This window comes from Motacilla alba, chromosome 2, assembly GCF_015832195.1.
Source record: "Motacilla alba alba isolate MOTALB_02 chromosome 2, Motacilla_alba_V1.0_pri, whole genome shotgun sequence".
NCBI classification, from domain to species: Eukaryota; Metazoa; Chordata; class Aves; order Passeriformes; family Motacillidae; genus Motacilla; species Motacilla alba.
Genome location: NC_052017.1, coordinates 14,904,621 through 14,922,209, shown reverse-complemented (window position 1 = coordinate 14,922,209; position 17,589 = coordinate 14,904,621). Strand labels below are relative to the sequence as shown.

At 43.1% G+C, this 17,589-nt stretch overlaps 1 protein-coding gene across 2 annotated transcripts in view; it reads left to right on the top strand.

The window, feature by feature from the left end:
* The first annotated feature begins 5,213 nt into the window (after positions 1-5,213).
* Positions 5,214-17,589, top strand: part of SVIL (supervillin) — a 134,186-nt gene continuing 121,810 nt past the window's right edge. For both annotated transcript variants that reach the window (XM_038129589.1, XM_038129587.1), the window contains exon 1: positions 5,214-5,354. The gene's annotated coding sequence lies outside the window, so the exon portion shown is untranslated. The remainder of the gene's footprint in view (positions 5,355-17,589) is intronic.

Here is a 17,589-nt window from a genome sequence, read left to right as displayed (position 1 = left end):
AAAGCCTGATATAAGGTAGGTAAAAAAAAATAAAAATCCTACCCTATAAATCAAACTTTTATTATTGACCTTATTCCAGTGCCTCAAACTAAGTCACCTCCTCAAGGCCTATGAGAAATAACTCAATAACCTAATGTGTTAAAGAGATGCCAAATAAAGAAATTAAATAAAAAGCCAAATTAAAAATCAGCCAACCAACCAACCAACCCCAGTTCTACATAGAGTTCCTAAGCAGAAATGCATGGCATCATTGTCAGACCAGGGAGACCAGGATAAACCACTTCAGTGCCTGGAACTCCATGCTAACCAGGAAAAGCGTACATGCACGAGGTATCTGAGAACTGCATTTGTTCTAAATACAGCTGGGACCCTTTTCCAATGTTCCTTCTCCTTCAGAACTGAAGCCACCCACTCCAGTTGTGAGCAGAAGCTCCCGAGGAGTCGGGTGAGCACGGCAAAGCAGGTCACTTGAAGGCAACATGTTCTGGGCCAGTAACCCCATTCATTCACCCAGGATTCCTTTTCCCTCAGACACTGTCTCGTGTTACTGGCCTTGGTATTGATTGCCAGGGAACCTTGACATTTGCTTGCTGTTGTTTGATGAAAGCAGCTAATTGGAGTGCTTCCTCTGAGGAAAACCTTTTACATACGTGGAGTCCTTTGTATCTGTGCATATGTAGGTGATACATTCTGAAACCTACATAAAGAAAAGCTGTTTGCATGTAGCATAAATGTAACTAACTGCTCTTGCTTTGCTAAACATTCACTCATAACTTGCAATTCAATTCCATCACCTGTAACAAAATACTCGAGACAACTGTAAACTAAATGTCAGCCCTCTTTCTTCTCAGAGAAGCTGCCTTTTTCATTCAGCAGCATTAACCAACTTACCTTACTTTAAAAATACTTTTTTTTTTTTAATACCTAGAGGGTTGGGTTTTTAAAGGAGTCTTACAGAACCTCAATTGAAAATCATACAAAGTATTTAAATAAAAAGGACTGAAAAGTAGAATATAAATCCTGATATAAGACTTCAGGTGTTTTTACATACAACGATTTTTTTTAACCCTGGTACTCATTCATGTTATACAGTGAAATGAACAAGCAGAATCAGACGCCAACAGTAAAGCACAAAAAATGTATTTTTTATATTGTGCATGAAATTTAAAACTAATCATATGCTACAGCACAGTTTCTTCAAACATCTTTTTCCAAACTCAACAGCTTCTTGGTAAGATGATTTAGGTGATGAGCATGCTTGTATAAACACCATGTGGGCCACAAAATATGTACTCCACCTGTAGAAACTGCTGTCCTAACTTAGCCCAACTTCCTTTGCACCCCCTATTTTCATTTTTTTCAGTGCAATAATTGCAATAGCACAGACATAAGGCAGGAGTCACTCCAACATTCTCCACAGCTCCTTTCAGAAAATACATGGAAGTTTGTACTGAAAGTATCTCCTGACAAACAGGAGATTTTTGGGGGATTATGTTGCCACCCCCTCTCCCCACCTGCCCTTTCTCTTCTCTTTATTTTTTTGTTGCTTATGAGATGAATGGTTATTATCAGTTTATTATTACTGCTTTTCCACAGACTTTCTCAAATGTCAAGTGAATCTGATCTGGAGTTCAGGCCCATGATTACACTGGACCAACTCCAGGAACTCCTAAATAAATCGGGGGTGGCTGCTATGGTTGCCAGAGCTCTGTCATTTTGCTCTTCTGAGGGTGGACAGAGGCTTTGGCTCTTTTCTAAAATTCTACACTTGCTACAGAGTTTTTCACACCTTATCTTAAAAGACCCTAGGCCTTCTTACTGTAGCTTGGCATAGTTTTACCACAGGCACAGAAAGCTACTAGACTGCCACATTGTTGAATATGTTCATTTAGAGAAGCAGCTGAAATGTGGATTGTTACTTTTAAATTTGTTCTGCTTTCTCTATATGTGAGAACCTCACAGGAGCAGACATTATTTCTGTCTCTCTGCTCTGGCCTCTTTGTTGACATTAGGACTTTACACTGGGCTCTACAATGAGGCACATCTTTGTCACACAGTGTGGACTGTGCTCAGCCACAGAGGTCAGCTCCAAGGCTTGGCAAGAAAGGCCCTGAAGTGCAGAGATGTCTGGATTCAAGATCATGGGTTTAAAAGGAGCTGGCATAGCATTCATTCCCAGACCTGGCTTACTGAGGTCTGAGAAGTTTACTAGTGACTTTAAATGTTACTTTCAAGCCTGTTTCTAATCATGTCAATGCACACAGAGCACAGCATCTGGTTACAGAACTGAATCTCTGGCCAGTGCAGGCTTGAACTGAAAACAGTACAGATACTGATCTTCTGATATTTTGGACACTTTTTTTTTAAAAAAACCTCAAATAAACTACTGAAGCACATAATGAGAGTTGATCCAGAATATGTAACTATTCAGAACATGGTTCCTCTCCTTCAACCTTACCTGCAATTAGAACTAAGCCCCACATCAGCCATTCATTGATGCAGATGGCAGCACAGATCACAATTTGCACAACTTGATCTACAGTGGGTTTTTACCAGAAGCTAAAATAATTCCTGAAATCAAAACTAATCCTCAGTACAGACAAGGCCTCAGACTGCCAACAAGTTCCAAATGTTTTTAAGATGTGAATACTTGTATGCTGCCAGTGGGACCGAGATGACCAATTCTTTTCACGTGGGTCACTCCAAGGCCAGCACATGGTATCAGCATTTCCCCAGTGCTACCCTGGCTCACAGACACACAGTCACATAAAGGTGAAAGTTTCTGGACTCCTTTATAATGGTTTGAGTCATTGTGTCTTCTGCAGAGCACTTTTCAAAACAAAGCAAAATACTTTATGGAGTGGAAAACACTGAATTATTTGCAAAAAAATGTCATTTCTTTTCTATATCCCTCCCCAGGGAGCCCATTGTTCAAGTGAGTATTTGCTTGTGCCCCAAAGTACAGATGTTTTTGACTTCTGTCATAAATCAAACATACTTATGTCTAACACATTAAAAAGAGTAGAAAATAGCAGACATGGATTAGGATGGTCGGTCTGACCAAAATTACAGTTCTTCAATACTGTTAATTTTTTGCTGATTCTTCTGTGAACAAAAGATTCTACAACATCATTGTGATTCCCTCTTCTCCCTTGGAATTAAAATCAATCTTTCACTCCTTTTGAAATGTAAATTTGAAATAATCATGTATCTGGATCATGGATTAAGTTTGCAGGAGAAAAGTCTCTGGCAGAAGATGGCAGGGCCCATGCCTAAAGCTAAATCCAGACACACAAATCAGCTTTGAGCTCGGGTGAAAACAGAGTTCTGGTTAAATGGGTTGCAGGTTTTCAGTTACAAAAGTTCCATCAAGAAACCATTCTGATATTTGAAAACAAGTAAGAACAGCCTCATGTCATCTACACGAACGGCAAATTTAGCATTCCATTAATTTTCTGTCCCCTCAGACAATTCTCTCAGGCCTGTGTTAAAGGGCATTTTTTTCCGAATCAGAATTCCATCTCTAAACCTTGACAGTTCTAGTGAGATGCTGCTGCCTCTTTTTTTTTTTTTTTCATAAGGAAAGATAAGCCTTTGATAGTTTCAAATAGGGATGTTGAACAACAGGAAAAATTTTCTTGAAAGGCAGCAGGATAAACCGTATTTTCAAGGTCAGTTTTTTAATCCATGGCTTTTAACCTTGCTATGATTTATGTCTGACCTCCTTTCCACAGGAGTTTTCTTCTTTCTCTCCTTCAGACTGGAAGGACACGTCTGTGCTTTCTATTTGATGTGGGTTTCATGTATCTGCACAAAGTAATTCATAACCACTTGGCAAAAGGCATGTGCCCACACCACATCATTATCCTGCAATTAAGAGAATTCTCCCTGCCACAAAGCTATAAAGCCCAGTGATGTTTCAAGCTAAGCCCTCAATATTCATTCTGAATTCATCTAGGGCACAAAGCTGCTGTGGTGCTGCAGAGAGCACTCTATAGCGTGCCATGTAAAATACTTGTTGAGCGTCGATTGGAAATTTTTTAGGTTTGCCTCATCTCAGCACGTTTCCACACCTTAAGATTTTCTCCTGCTTCTCTGCAGAGACTTCACATCGATGTAGAGAAGATAGCCCTTCTCGGCAACTGAATGGAACAGAAGCATGTTATTATGCTTGGTTCTGGGCGTCCTCTACCTAAGTGGCCAGGATTAACACATTTTTCAAATGACATTTTAGATTTTTGATTATTTTCTCTGTGCTGTTGATCAGGTTGCAGGTTGCTTTGTAAGACTTGATCAAGCAGGTCTTGAATTATCCATGCAATTCACTTACAAAATACTTGATTAAAAGAAAAGACTGAAGTGAAAGGAAGATAAACGATTCTGCCCTCTGGGATCTTTAATATTAATCAGTTTCAATGCTGTTTCCCTTTAACTGTGTGGACAACCACCTTTGCTGCATCAGAGGTGAAATCTGTAACGTTATTCCCCCCACCTTCCTAATGATGCCTTGATTTTAGATAAATACATCCGAAGGAAAAAGTTTCACCATTTAAATAAAATGTGGTGATGACTTCCCAACTTCCACCTCATGTGGCCCCAGTAGCAGGGAAGGAGCAGGACGTTTATCGAATTGCTCCTTCGGACAGCCTTCACCCCAAGGTCTTCCAGGATCCCAGCAGGAGCAAACTCTTCCATCAGGTTGAGACAGCCTGGAGAGGTCGTGCAAGTCACTAAAGAGAATAGTCGTGTGTCTCTGAATGTACACTACAGAGAAACGCTGTCCAGAAACGCTGCTAACGCAGGAGCTACCCATAAACGTGCGCCGAGTGACGGCGCCGAGCCCGCCCAGCCCTTTGCTGCCCCGGAGCTCTCTCGCTGGGCCTGCTCTGCTTTGAATAAATAAAGATTCTATTGGCCACGCTCGGCGAAAGGGACCCAAAAATGCCGCTCCCCGCCGCGCCGGGCGCGGCTCCTTTAAGGCGCGGAGCGGAGCCCGCGGGAGCGGGAGCCGGTCCTAGTTCGGTCCGGTCCCGTTGGGTCCGGTCCCGTTGGGTCCGGTCCGTGCGGCGTGTGGCGGGAGCTCGGTGCGGAGCCGGGAGCTCCGCACGGCGCCGCCGGGGCCGGGCCGGTCCGCCCGCTTCGGGGGGCGCCGAGCCCCGGGGCCGCCCCGCCCCGCCCGGCCCCGCCCCGCCGGCAGGAGGCGGCCGCCCCCCGCCCCCCGCGGCCGCGCCGCTCCCCCCGCCCCGCTCCGCCCCGCCGACCGGCCGCAGGCACGGACGGACGGACTGACGGACGGACCCAGTGACTGACGAGGCCGCCGGAGGCAGCGGCCGCTCCGAGCCGCCGGGTGCGAGGTGAGTGGCGGCGGCCGCGCTCTCGCCCCGCTCCCGCGGGCGGGGAGCCCGCACGGCCGCTGCCCCCGGGCACGGCCGCTGCCGCCGTGGCGGAGGCGCCGCGGGCGCCCGGGCAGCGCCTGCGGTGGCGGAGCTGCCTCCCGAAACTCGCCCGCCGCTCCCGCCGGCGCCGCGCTGTCACTCCGGCTCGGGGCTGTCCCGGCGCGGCAGCCCGTGGGGATGCGGGGCTCGCCCCGCGCTCTCCGCACCTGCTCCGGGGCCGCGCTGCAGCCGGGGCCGCCGCCGCTCTGCGGGGCTCTGCGGGGACGGCTCGGCGCCCGCGGGAGCAGCGAGCGGGGCCGCGGCGCAGGGGCCGCTCCCGGGGCCGCCCGAGGCGCAGGGGCCGCATCGCAGCGGGGCTGAGAAATGTTTGGAGGAGTTTTGTCTCTCTTTCAGCTGGAAAAGGAAAGGCATCGGCGGCGGCAGCAGCGCGCACGTGTGATGTAGGGAAAGAGGGACTTCGTGATGCTGGCTGATTGCAGCTCAGTAGGATACCGGGAAAGGAGGACAGAATCAACAGGGCGCTTGTTGAGTGGTGCACGGAGCCGCTTCGGCCCAGAGCCCCCGAGCTGGTTTGGAGAGACTGAGTACTCACCTTAAATGGCTCAGCAGTGGGGTTCTGGCTTGCCCCGGCTTGTCCAAACTCCTGAAAACAATATGACGTTTAGAAGGAGGGGCGGGGGGAACAATGTGGTATTGTGATTAATAGGAGAAAAATGAGTAGGGTATGCCGATGGTTATTAGTGCAGTGCTTGTAGGGTTTTACACAGAGCATGGATACCCAATGCTGCAGAACTGACTACTTAAGTACACCTTTGCATCCGTTCCACTATTAACACTTCTTGCAGTCTGATGGATCACGATCATGGATTATGACTCTTTCAAGAGAGACTTACGTGGTCTTTCGAAGACTGAGTGTGCTCAAGTTTATTACTTGGCAGGGGGCAGCAGCATGAAGCCTGGGAATGAAAATAGGAAGTGAACATTACTCATTTAGTTTTGATATTGTGTCTTTGACGGTTATAAGTGTCATCATAGACTGATCCTAGCTCAGATAGCATCTCATGTACTGAAAGACATTACTCTTGTCTTGGTTGGTACCTCCTTCTTCTAGCTGTGCAAGCAGTCCCTCTGATATGGAATATGTTCTGAACAAGTCTGGTTATTTTTATAATGGGCAAATGTGTTTCTGGAAGAGTAAACCAGACTGTATCATACTGAAGAATGTTCTCAGCCTGTAATATCTTAATCTCATCTGTTCAAAATGAAAACAACAGCCACCGGAAAACTGAAACTACTCTTGAGTGATGCACGTGGCTAATGAGGTTTATGACAACAGAGCTGTGTGCAGTGTTACTACACTGAGGTGGTGTTGCCTCAGACCTGGGAGTGCAACTCGAGGTGAGGATGGGCTGTCCGCTGGCTCTGTGTCACCAGCAGTGGCAGAGGTCCAGCCTGAGTTTTCAGAGAAAAAGTCCTGGTTGCTTTATGGTCCTTTTGGAGCCTTCATGAGATAGAAGTGCTTGTTGTGGAGACTGGGAAGGAATAGTGGTATTGTGCCCCGCTCCTCAAGCACAGGCTTGACAGCTGCTCTTGCCAAGAAATGTTCTTCCCTGGTGGGACATTGAGAGGCTCGAGATGCCACCCTGTTCTCCTCTGCCCCCTGAGGCCACAATGAAAGGGTTTTGGCCTGTCCTTAAACGCATCTGGCCGTAGGTAATGGCATGGTGAGATGCTTTAGAGTAGTTTGCTCAGTTTCAGTTCTGCTTTGTTTATCTGAGTGGAGGCTTTGTTACATGTTACTGTGTTAAGTGAGATGCAGTTAAAATTTGATTTGCTGTCCTGATAGGAAATATGCTTCAGCTTTCACTTTAAAGTGGTTAATTGTAAAGCCTAAAGAGTTGTATTCTAGCGTGGATGTGCATGCCTGTGAGCTTATCTGGCCATGGTATTGTTACAAACCTCTCTGATACAGCCAGGACCAGTGTCCGTCCTGTGTAGAAACTTCTGCAGTCACCAAAGGAAAATCATGGGGTTTTTATCACAATAAATCTCTGAACAAAATTCCTGTCTTCAGGTGAGTGCTAGCTCTTGCTAGGTGCGGCCTGAGTGTATTCCCCTGAGGGAATCATTTCACACCCTTTGTTTCGCTAGAAAATTTATAGTTCCCAACTGCACTGCTCGGTTCTGAGTGGATGCAAACCATGCTGACTCATAAGCTGAACTGCAGCCTCGCTCCATGTAAACACAGGCACACTTCTAAAAGATTTAATTTGTAATGTCCTCTGTGGAGAGCTATCCCACAGCTCCTGGCATAAATCCCAGAAGCAGCAGATTCTGGGGTTCTGGGAGTTTCAAAGGCCATTGGTGCCCAGCGGGATAATCATCTGAACTAGTTTAGTGTGGTTTGTCCTGGCACTGGGACAGTTCAAACTGAACAGGTATTTAATCTTGCTTAAAGCAAGTCTGCTTTGAACAATACGTGGTATGTGTGTGAACGATCTGGAGCCTGTTGGGACACGGCTGTCAGGAGATCTGCGTGGAGGGGAATCTTTGTTACGGCAAGTACACTTTGGTGTAGATGTACCTCCCAGCAATTTCTAAAACAACCTCTGTGGGCAGTTATAGTAAAACCAGGAACACGCTATTAGAATATTTGTTTTCTTAGTTCCTCTCTGGCCAATACCAGTGGTAATTCATTGTCTTGTGAAGTACCCAAGTTTATCTCTATGGGTGAAATGCATGTTAAAAAAAACTTCTCAGAAATATGGAAACCCCCGCCCATTCATGCGCACAAAAATTCTCATTCTTTTAATTGAAAATCAGTTACAGTATATGATTTGGCTACAAAAGAAGAGAGTGGAATCAGATAATGATTTCTAAGTACACTTATTTTGTCTGTACCTGCTAAGTACAGTATTGGAGTTTTAAGATAAATATTTTCTCCTTTAAAGAAGTAATTCATTCAGTGGAGACTAGTTGACAAGAAACTATACTTCTTTGGTTCTTTTGTGGGTTTTAAAATTTGGATTGGGGTTTTTTTGGTTATTATTGTGAGCTTGGTTGAAAGAGTCATCCAGTATGATAAGTACAGAGAGCAGTTTGGGAGAGGTTCAGTGATCTTACGGATGGTCTAGATCAATCCCACATTGCTTGCTCAGGTGGGCTGACTGTCAGTGCATTACCTGTAACAGGTAAACATCATCTGTTTCCTGAACTGTGCCCAGCTTCGCTGATGTCGTAACTCCTCCCAACATCCTGCAACCTTTTAAGCATCCACTCTTAATTTTTTTTGTTGTGAGAACAAGATTCTAGAGGCACTAGAGTAGTGGGATTTGCTCAAAACTGGGTATGTACGGGTTGCAGAAGAGGTTCCAAACCCTGGAGAAGAAGCCCCTGGTGCAGATGAAGCTCACTGAGGTCCCTTGGGGGTACAAACCATGTCTCCCAGTGCCACAGCATGGCAGCCTTTGTATTCATGCACTGTCAGTGCAGCAGGAAAAGCAAATCTGTGCTCTTACCTTTACAGATGGTAGGATTTGAAGGTAGTGTGTGTGCCACTTCTTTGACTGCAGGAAGGGCACCTGGCATAGTACTGTTTTGGTACAGGAAGCATCTTTACTGTATGATTCAAGGCTCAACTTATTTTCCTTCTTTATGATTATGGGAAATTTCCTTACAAATGTGGCTTATTTCACATATTAATTTTACTAGAAAGACTTCTTTATCTGAAGTCTGAAATTGAAGTGGCAAAATTGATGTGGCATTTTGTTGCTTAAGTGTGCTGAGAGATATGTTTGCTATTAGCAGAGTCCCATTAGTTATGAGGTAGTCTTACAACCCATGTTTCAAAATCCTGCTTTCTATGATGGCTGTTAGTGGCATTTTTCTTTGTAAAAGCAGAGGAAGTTAAAAATTGTGTCTGCATCTGTTATTGTTGCCATCACAGCTGTCTTTGTCCAGTTTTAACCATCCTATTCTGAGTAGCTCCTAACTGGGGATGTAACTTCAATGGCTATGTGCAGAAGAAGTGGAGGTCTTTCAATACTGTCTCCTTCTCTCAGTCAAAAAATATTTCTTTTGAGTTACACTAGTTTTAGTAAAGTTGCAATGAGCAGAAGGATTCCATTAGTAACTCTGTTTTGGTGCCTGGCGTAATTAGGACTGATATGGTTACAATATAAATTAATTATATTAATTGTATTTATTTATTAATTATATTAATTAAGCCAGTTCCTTAGCACTAATTAATCATGGTTTGTCTCGAGCAAGACAGATGGTACCACGGATACTGTGCTTCTGAGACTTGAAAACTGGGAAGATCACTTGAAATAAGGTGATGCAATTTTTGTACGAGGTCACGTACAGAATCTTGTCATCTTCAGATGGCAATTGTGAAACAAGCGAGTGCTCCTTGCAACATGCTATCAGTAATTGCATAAGTAGGCACAAATAAGGGCCACCCCTCTGTCTAGGTGAGCAGTGGGATGTGCTGTCTTCAAGTGCCAGCTCACTTTTACACCGATGTGCAACACCAGTGTAAAAAAAGATATAAAAAGATGTAAAGCTCGTGTTTATTCTAACCCTCCTTTCTAGCATACTCAGCGTCTTCCTCTGAAGTGGAAAGCTAACTTCTGTGTAGTCGATGTTAAGAGTTTGTAAATGGCTGTCTTCCTCACTCTAGCTGGAAAATATTGTCATGAGAGAAGTTTTTTTGTATGTTAGACAGCAACCTGTTCGTCTGAGTAACAATTGTTGGAAGCTGTTGGTGGTAGAGTAGCAGCAGCTTGGAAAGCTCTGTGACCCTAAATCAGACTTGTTTTAGAGGGTAACTTCTAATACAGTCTTGTACAGTTTGGTCCAGTTGGAGGGTCAGCTGTCTATTTTGGAGCACAGACTGCTGCCTTTTAAGATGAAAGCCATATTTTGTGAATATGAACTCCTTTTTATCTGCTTGCTGTGCCTTGTCTGAGGGAAGGAGCAGCTGTAGTCCATTCACCAGACCTGCATTTGGCTGTTGCTGCCATTGTGTTGTGTGTAAACATGTACCATTATTTTGGATCATATAGCAGCCTGTTCAAAAGGGTCTCGCATTCCCCAGCTGTTCTGCAACTTTTCCATCTCTGAGCTTGCCAGCTGCTTAATACAGGCAACTGTAGCTGCATTTGTCTCTCTGGTGTTAAGTATTAGTGGAGATAAAATTGACTTGTTAAATGTTAGATGCTGTGAGCCCCTCTCCTGCTTCGAATGGACTTAAACGTTGGCTGCTCTTACCACATCGAAGCTGTTAGAAGTTTCCTTTGTCACTAGTTGAACAGGTTGCATAAAAATCTTTGTTTTGTAGAGTTGAAACAAACACAAAACACAATTATGTTTACACATACAGCCACAGATTGTAGCAGTAACTAATCCGAAATAACTGGGTTACAAAAGGTGTGCCTTAAAGCCATGTCAACAGCTCATTTGTTTAACCACTTCACGGAACAATGTTCAGTTTGACAAGGCATCCTGTGCTCTCTTGTCAGCCAACCCTTTTGTTTCCTGAATCTGGGAACTTTTGTTTTAGTGGCAGCACTGCTCAGACTGGATGTCAAGGAAGGAACAGGGGCTCTGCAATATCTTGTATCTGCAGTGAGTGCTCAGTCCAGGTGAGGAGCCACAGGCTGAGACCTGCCTTTTCCAGCCTGCTCTCCCTGCCATGAATGTGATAGGAAGTGTCTGGAAAATGTTTTGTGTGCCTGAGCTCCTCTTTACTGTAGCTTTGAATCCATAGCTATCTGCCTGGAGATACACTAGTTGAAAGTCGGAGTAAATTCTAGCTCCTTTGGAGAAAGGAGATAATTCTGTTCATGACTGAAGTTACTATTCTAACCACTTAACCTGTTCTGTCAGCTTGAAACTTGGGGTGAGGAGGAGTGTATCCTTGGTTGCTGCAAGAGACTGCTAAAGATAGTGATAAAGTTTCCTGAGGCTTGAGCTGGTGCCATTGATTAGTATTCCTTACTCCCATACAAGGGCAAAAATTCACCTGAAATAATTTTTAATGCAGTTTGTATTTTAAAAAAATGTAAATTTGTTTTTTCATGGTTTTGCTGTTTGTTTCATGGTGAGGGAGACTGGAAGGGAATGACTTGTGCATTCTTGCTCCTGATTGCAGAAAAGGTTGCAAGACTGCCTCTGCCCCAGGGTCCAAGTTACCCATTGTAACTGGCCTGAATACCCTATTAATCAGAGAGGAAATTTCCAGGTAACTGTAAATACATTTCTTTTTTTCTACCTCTTTTTTTCCCCACCCTTTCTCCAGGCCTGCTCAATCCTTGCTGGTTGTAGCTTTCATGTTCATGTTAAACATCAACACTACCTAAATTATGCTAGGATGACTCTGGCTTCATAATAGAGATTTGACCTGTAAAAACAAAAGCAAAACCATAAAAAAAAGTCTCTTGATTTAGGCTGGCATGTTTCAGGATCTGGTTTTCGTATCTCCAAATAGCTCAGAGTTTGAACTTTTCCATTCTAATGCAAGTGTTTTAAAAGAAGTTGGAACACTCTTTGGCTAGATGCTTGCTCTTGTCTTCTGGAAAGTTAATTTTTCAAAGTCAGTGTTGGAGCATTAAATCTTTATTTATCTGAAATCATAGCAGAAATACAGGCTTATAATTTGAAGTGATCATACTAGATACATAGTTACGTTAGCTGAGCAGAGTGTTATATATTAGATTAAAATAGATTAAATACATAACACATAACTTTATTAACACATAAATTATTAACACATAAATTTCTGTGTTAGCTAACACAGAAAATGTGGAAATGAACGTGAGTTCTGGATTTAATTAACATGTGTGAACAGTTGTTTAGAAAGCAGGTAACAGGGTTTCTCTTTCAGAACAGCAGATTGACCATGCTTCAAAAATACAGGGAGACAACCAAGTGTGATACTGAGGGCAGGGAGGGAGGGGTAGGGGATGGAGAAGGAGCTTCTGTCACCGAGAAAGGTAGGGAGAGCATCTTAACATTTTAATTTTTTTAAGTGCTGCTGATTAATTCATAAACCCCTTTGGAATGAGTTTAGGGAATGGACATAGAGGAGATTGGGAGAAGTGGATTTTGAGGAGTAAGGAAGTAAGGAATTGTTGGTTTGTCCTCAGTTAAACAGAGGAGGAAGACAGTATTTGATTAGTGATTAGTGTTCAATTATTGAAGGCTTTAGGAGAAATAAATATTTCTTTCAGAACGTGGTGGGAAGTGAAGTGAAAAGATTTTAAATGGCCTTAAATTGGCTAAACATGTTTAAATAATAGAGGGGAAAAAGGAAGGGATTACCGTCTCACCCACCTCCTGAGACTGTTTTTAATGAAGTTGGTGAATGTTTTGGGAAGGCATAAAAATAAAGCATTTGAGAAAGCTTTTTGTTAGGTGTTTTTCTTTCTTTCTTTCTTTAAATGAAAGGTTCTGCCAGTGTTTTTAACTTGGCTTAAATTTGCTCCGTCCTCTACAGGGGAAAATATTTATTTTAAAGTTTCCTCTAAACTTAAATTGGCTTCCTAGCCAATTTAAAGACATGTCTGTCTATGTAATACCTTCTAACTCCAGGAAAGCTGAAAACTCTAAAGCTTAATGAAGGAGGAGACCTTGTTGATTGCACATGAGAGCAGCATTTCTAGCAGCAGAAAAATTGCTGTTGTGAAAATGTAGCTTGAATTAATCCCTTCCACCTTTGTTTCCTTTTGCTGTTGTTAATGATTTCCTTTGCTCAGTGCTAGTGCTGTTGTGCCTGCCTCACTCCACTGATTCTTCCATTACTCTCGGGGACTAAAAATTACAGCATGTGTCAATTTAAAGACAGAAATAGAGCAGTGGCTCTAATAGAGCTTCTTCACTAAGCTGCAAGCTTATGAGAGTTATGATCTTTAACTTTGGCACTTAAAGTTATTTCTCTCCAGGGTGGTCACTGCAGCTCTTCGTGTGGGTTGTCCTGCACACTGATGAGTTTGGGTGCCTGTTATCTCACAGGTTGTGGGGCTCAAGTCTCTGCCCCATGTGTAGCTTATCAGCCATATGCACAGCTCCCTAGAGACCACACAAAATTGTCTCTATCACTGAGAAGATTCAAGGCTTTGAAAGAAGGTTGCTTAGGCAAAAGTTGCAATAATGAACAAAATTACAAAAAAACCCAAATATATTTACTTAGTTAATATGTGTCAGTAAGGATCTGGCTTAGTTAGGCTCTGTTGTTAGGGTTGCCTGTTACAGCTGCTTGAGTTCTGGATGCTTTGCCTTGTTTGTGTGCTGCACGTGAGGCTGTGCTCTCATCTGTAATCAGCATTTAGCTGTAAACTGCTGAAAAGTTCCAGTACTGCTGCTTCTTCTCCCACCTTACTCCACAAAACTTAGCTGAGATATTCCTGTTTAGATCATGCTCTTGGCTTTAGGCTTAAACTACTTTAGTCAGAGTCTTCTGTCATTTGTGGTTTGAAATATATGCTGTGACAAATATTACTTCAAAGGAGTTTGTACAAAACTTGACCCTTGCAAAACTCAGAGGGTAAAGACTCTCCAGCAGTTATAAACACCCTGACCATGGGATTGCACCAAGCCTCTTCTGGATGCTCCCCCTGGGCCCGTCCTCTTCCTTCCTGTTGTACTGCAGAATGCCAATAGTTGACAGGCAAAGGATTTGTTTTTCCTGAAATACACTTGTTTGTCTTGTCTCCGTAATATTTGTTGCACGCCTGACTCAACAACTTGCATGCAAATGCCTATTTTTGTACTGTTTTTGTGGGTTGGCAACAAAGTAATTGTGGCTTCCTACTGCAAGCAAAAGCCTGGTGTATGGAAGCCAGTTGTTTATATGGATCCCTGGTATGGTATGCAAATTTAATTCTTTTAGCTTGAAATTACATTGTGTTGAGTAAAATTAACTTTGAATTCAAGCGGCACTGAACCCAGTTAAACAGTTTCCTAGGGCTTACATTAATAAAAGCAAACTATAGCATAGCTAACGACTGCTAGGGATGCATTTCAGGTTCTTAAAATTTGTGGTTTAAGAGGGGAATGCTCAGCTTATACTCCTGTAATAAACTTCGTGTCTGAAGTGCACTGTGTGGTGTACCCTGCTGGGATAGTACAGCCACAGATAACTTGAAGGGATTTGTGTGGGCAGGGAGAAAGCAGATGAAACATTCCAGGTGAGATATAAATTTCCATGGCCTGGTTTGGGAACCTAACCTGCCTTACTGTAAGAGATAGAGAGCTGTGAAAAAGAAGTTACCAGTGATTTTGTTTCATCTGACCTACTGTTAGAGGACCTAGTAGCCTTTAAAAGAAATTTTAAAGCAATATTTGGTTGAACGTGCTTTTTCTGGAGTCCCGGGAGGTGTTTGCCAGCAAGGAGCTGCTGACATCAAAAGCAAGACCCCAAAAGGCCTATATATGTGTGTGAAGTAAGGAAGCTGGGAATGAGAGTGGTTTTGTGCTGAACTTCAGCTGCAAAATCTTTCCAAGTGCAATAAAGAAATGGGGCACCTTCATTATTGCCTTCAAAAATTATGATGACATGTGAGACTCCCAGAGTAACATACAAATGAAGACAGTGCCCTTCCAATAAAACAAATGTTACTTCATGGAATGTTTCTTATGCAAAGACCAATATGAGAACTTATAATCACGCCAGTCACCTCTGAAACAAAGCAAGTAATCTTGGTGTTACAGAGGTTTGTTTCTTAAGGAAGCCCTGAAAAAACTTTTTCCATGAACATGTTGGTATGAATTGGCATTCTTCCTTGCACAGGAAACCACAAATTCTTACAGCGGAAAACTTCTAACTCTTGTAAAACAGTCATTAGTTTTGTGTATTAAATGTTCAGAATGTTCTGGGTTTTTGGTTTTTTTTCCTTGTGGCCTCTGGAGAGCTGCTCTAAGAAATGCTTCTCTTTTGATAAACAGAAGAGCACTTGCTCAGATGTTTCCAGTCACTTGTAGTCCCTGTGCATGCTGCTGGGACTTGGATACTTCTCAAATGCCTACAAACCTGAGACCATCTTTATTGCTCAATTATTTTTACCCTCTTAAGTCTGACAGTTGCAGCGAGTGAACATGATCCCTGTATTAAATACAGCAATGTGTTTGATGAGTTGCTTTGTTAGGGTTTCTGAAACTGGTGCACTTGAAATTGCCTTTGGTGGTGGGGCAGCTCCTGGAGCAGAGTCACTCGGTGCACACACACACAGACACACCCTGTGCTTGTGTGCACCCCTTGGAACACTGGTGTGCAATGTCAGTATGACTCGTACACCTCTAGTATGTGATGTGTACTACAGGCTGGGAGCTTCAGTTTCAAGTGACTGCAAAAATTACTTCTGTGACTTCACGGAACATACCTCTTTTTCTTTATGCTAGTCTTTTTCAGTCTTTTCCTCTTTACTTTTTTTTTTTTTTTCAAATTCCTACTCTGGATTTGGTATGCAAGCTATAATCAAACTGCACATGAAGTAAAATCCCTTCTTAACTAAGTTTTACTTAGTTTTTTTTTCCTTTCAAATACACTGTCAAGAGTAGAACTCAAATTACACAGGCACATTCTTTTTATTTTTTTAATGACAGAAGAAAGGACAGTGGGTGGGGATATAGTAAATCACATAAGCTAGCAGTGATAAAAATGTTTGGTTTTTTTGAGGGTTGGTTTTTTTTTGTTTTTTGGTTTTTTTTGCAGTGCAGGCTACTTGTTGGAAACAGCTTTATCATATCTTCATCAATGTTTTATAGTTTCTACTATTTTGGAGTGTTAGCTGGGTTCTCAAGTACTGGAACGTTTACTGCTGCTATTTAAGGCAGGACATCTGTCATGATGTGTCTAGAGTCTGATTTCCCCAAGCCTGAACAATTCTTGCCTTTATGCTCTACCTATGTAGCCCTTGCTCTTTCTACAACCTAAAAATAACACAGAAGTTAAACAACTCGTTGGAAGTCTAATTTCTGAGAGCAGGAACTTGCCAGTAGCTATGTCTTGTGTCTTCTGGACAATGCTTTGGCAGAGTTTCAATAATTTGCTAAACTAGGCCAAATTAACTTTTCTTTCTAGTCGGGTGTAACTTTCTGTACACAAGGATGTGCACAAAATAAATGCATGCTTCTCACAAACACTGCCTCATGCTGCACACACTGAGGCTTCTGGGACCCAGCCCGAGCAGCATCCTCCTGGTGTCCTGCCCTCAGCTTCCTCCCTTGCTTCTGGGAGTCATGGCTTGCACATTGACTTCCTTGGGATTTGGGACTTTTCCCTTCCAGTAGCCTCAGTGTTAGCTGCTCTCTCAACTCTGGTTTATGTCCCAACAGCTGTTCGGTTTGCAGGCTTTTATTGTAAATAGTTTGTACAGTATTATTACAGTATTATCAAGTATTCCGTGCACAGGATAATGAGGCAACTCTGTGGAGCCTCAGAACTGTTCTGTAGAATGGCAGACTCTTTTAATCTAGAGAAATTATCCCCCTTCTCCCACTGTAACCCTACTCTGAAAACTTCCTTCTAGAGACAGTTTTAATGAGCTTTGAAACCTGTGTCACAATTTTCAAAACAACCCGTTTATGTCTGTGCCCTTTCAATAATGCCATTTTTTTGGGCTGAAATTTTATTACTCTAAGAGCTCTCCTCCCATTTCCCTCTTTCTTTCCTGCTCCCAGCTGTATGCATGTGCTGGTTATTCTGGGGTGGTTCTAGTCCACTCCTTCTGCTTTGTAAGCTGCTTTATCTCAGGTTTTGGTTGCTGGATCAGTAGATCAGCATCTGCTGTTAGTGAAGCAAGGAAGGTCTCAGACCTCCCAGATATGTGGGAGCTGGTGCAGTGGGGACAGTGTCAGACTGGACAAAAAATATGTTCTCTGCACGGTTCAGTTGGCCTAGCATGGATCTGTAGATGAACATGAGTTTTCTGATGGCACCTGTCAAATCAGTTCTGATTTGACAAATTAAAAGCTTTCAAATGGAACCCCAAAATAGTGTTTATTTGAAGCTTAAAACGTTGGAATTGTATTTTTCCCCCTTTGTGTTTGTAGCTCCTATACCACACTGTTTTTACATGTTGTTTGTTTAAAGGAAGCTTTATACTTCCCAGGGAAAACTGCAGCTGGAAAGGCCTGAAATGATTGCAGTTGCTTGGCTCTGTTGGATTGTAACTGTGTGTGACTCTAACCTAGA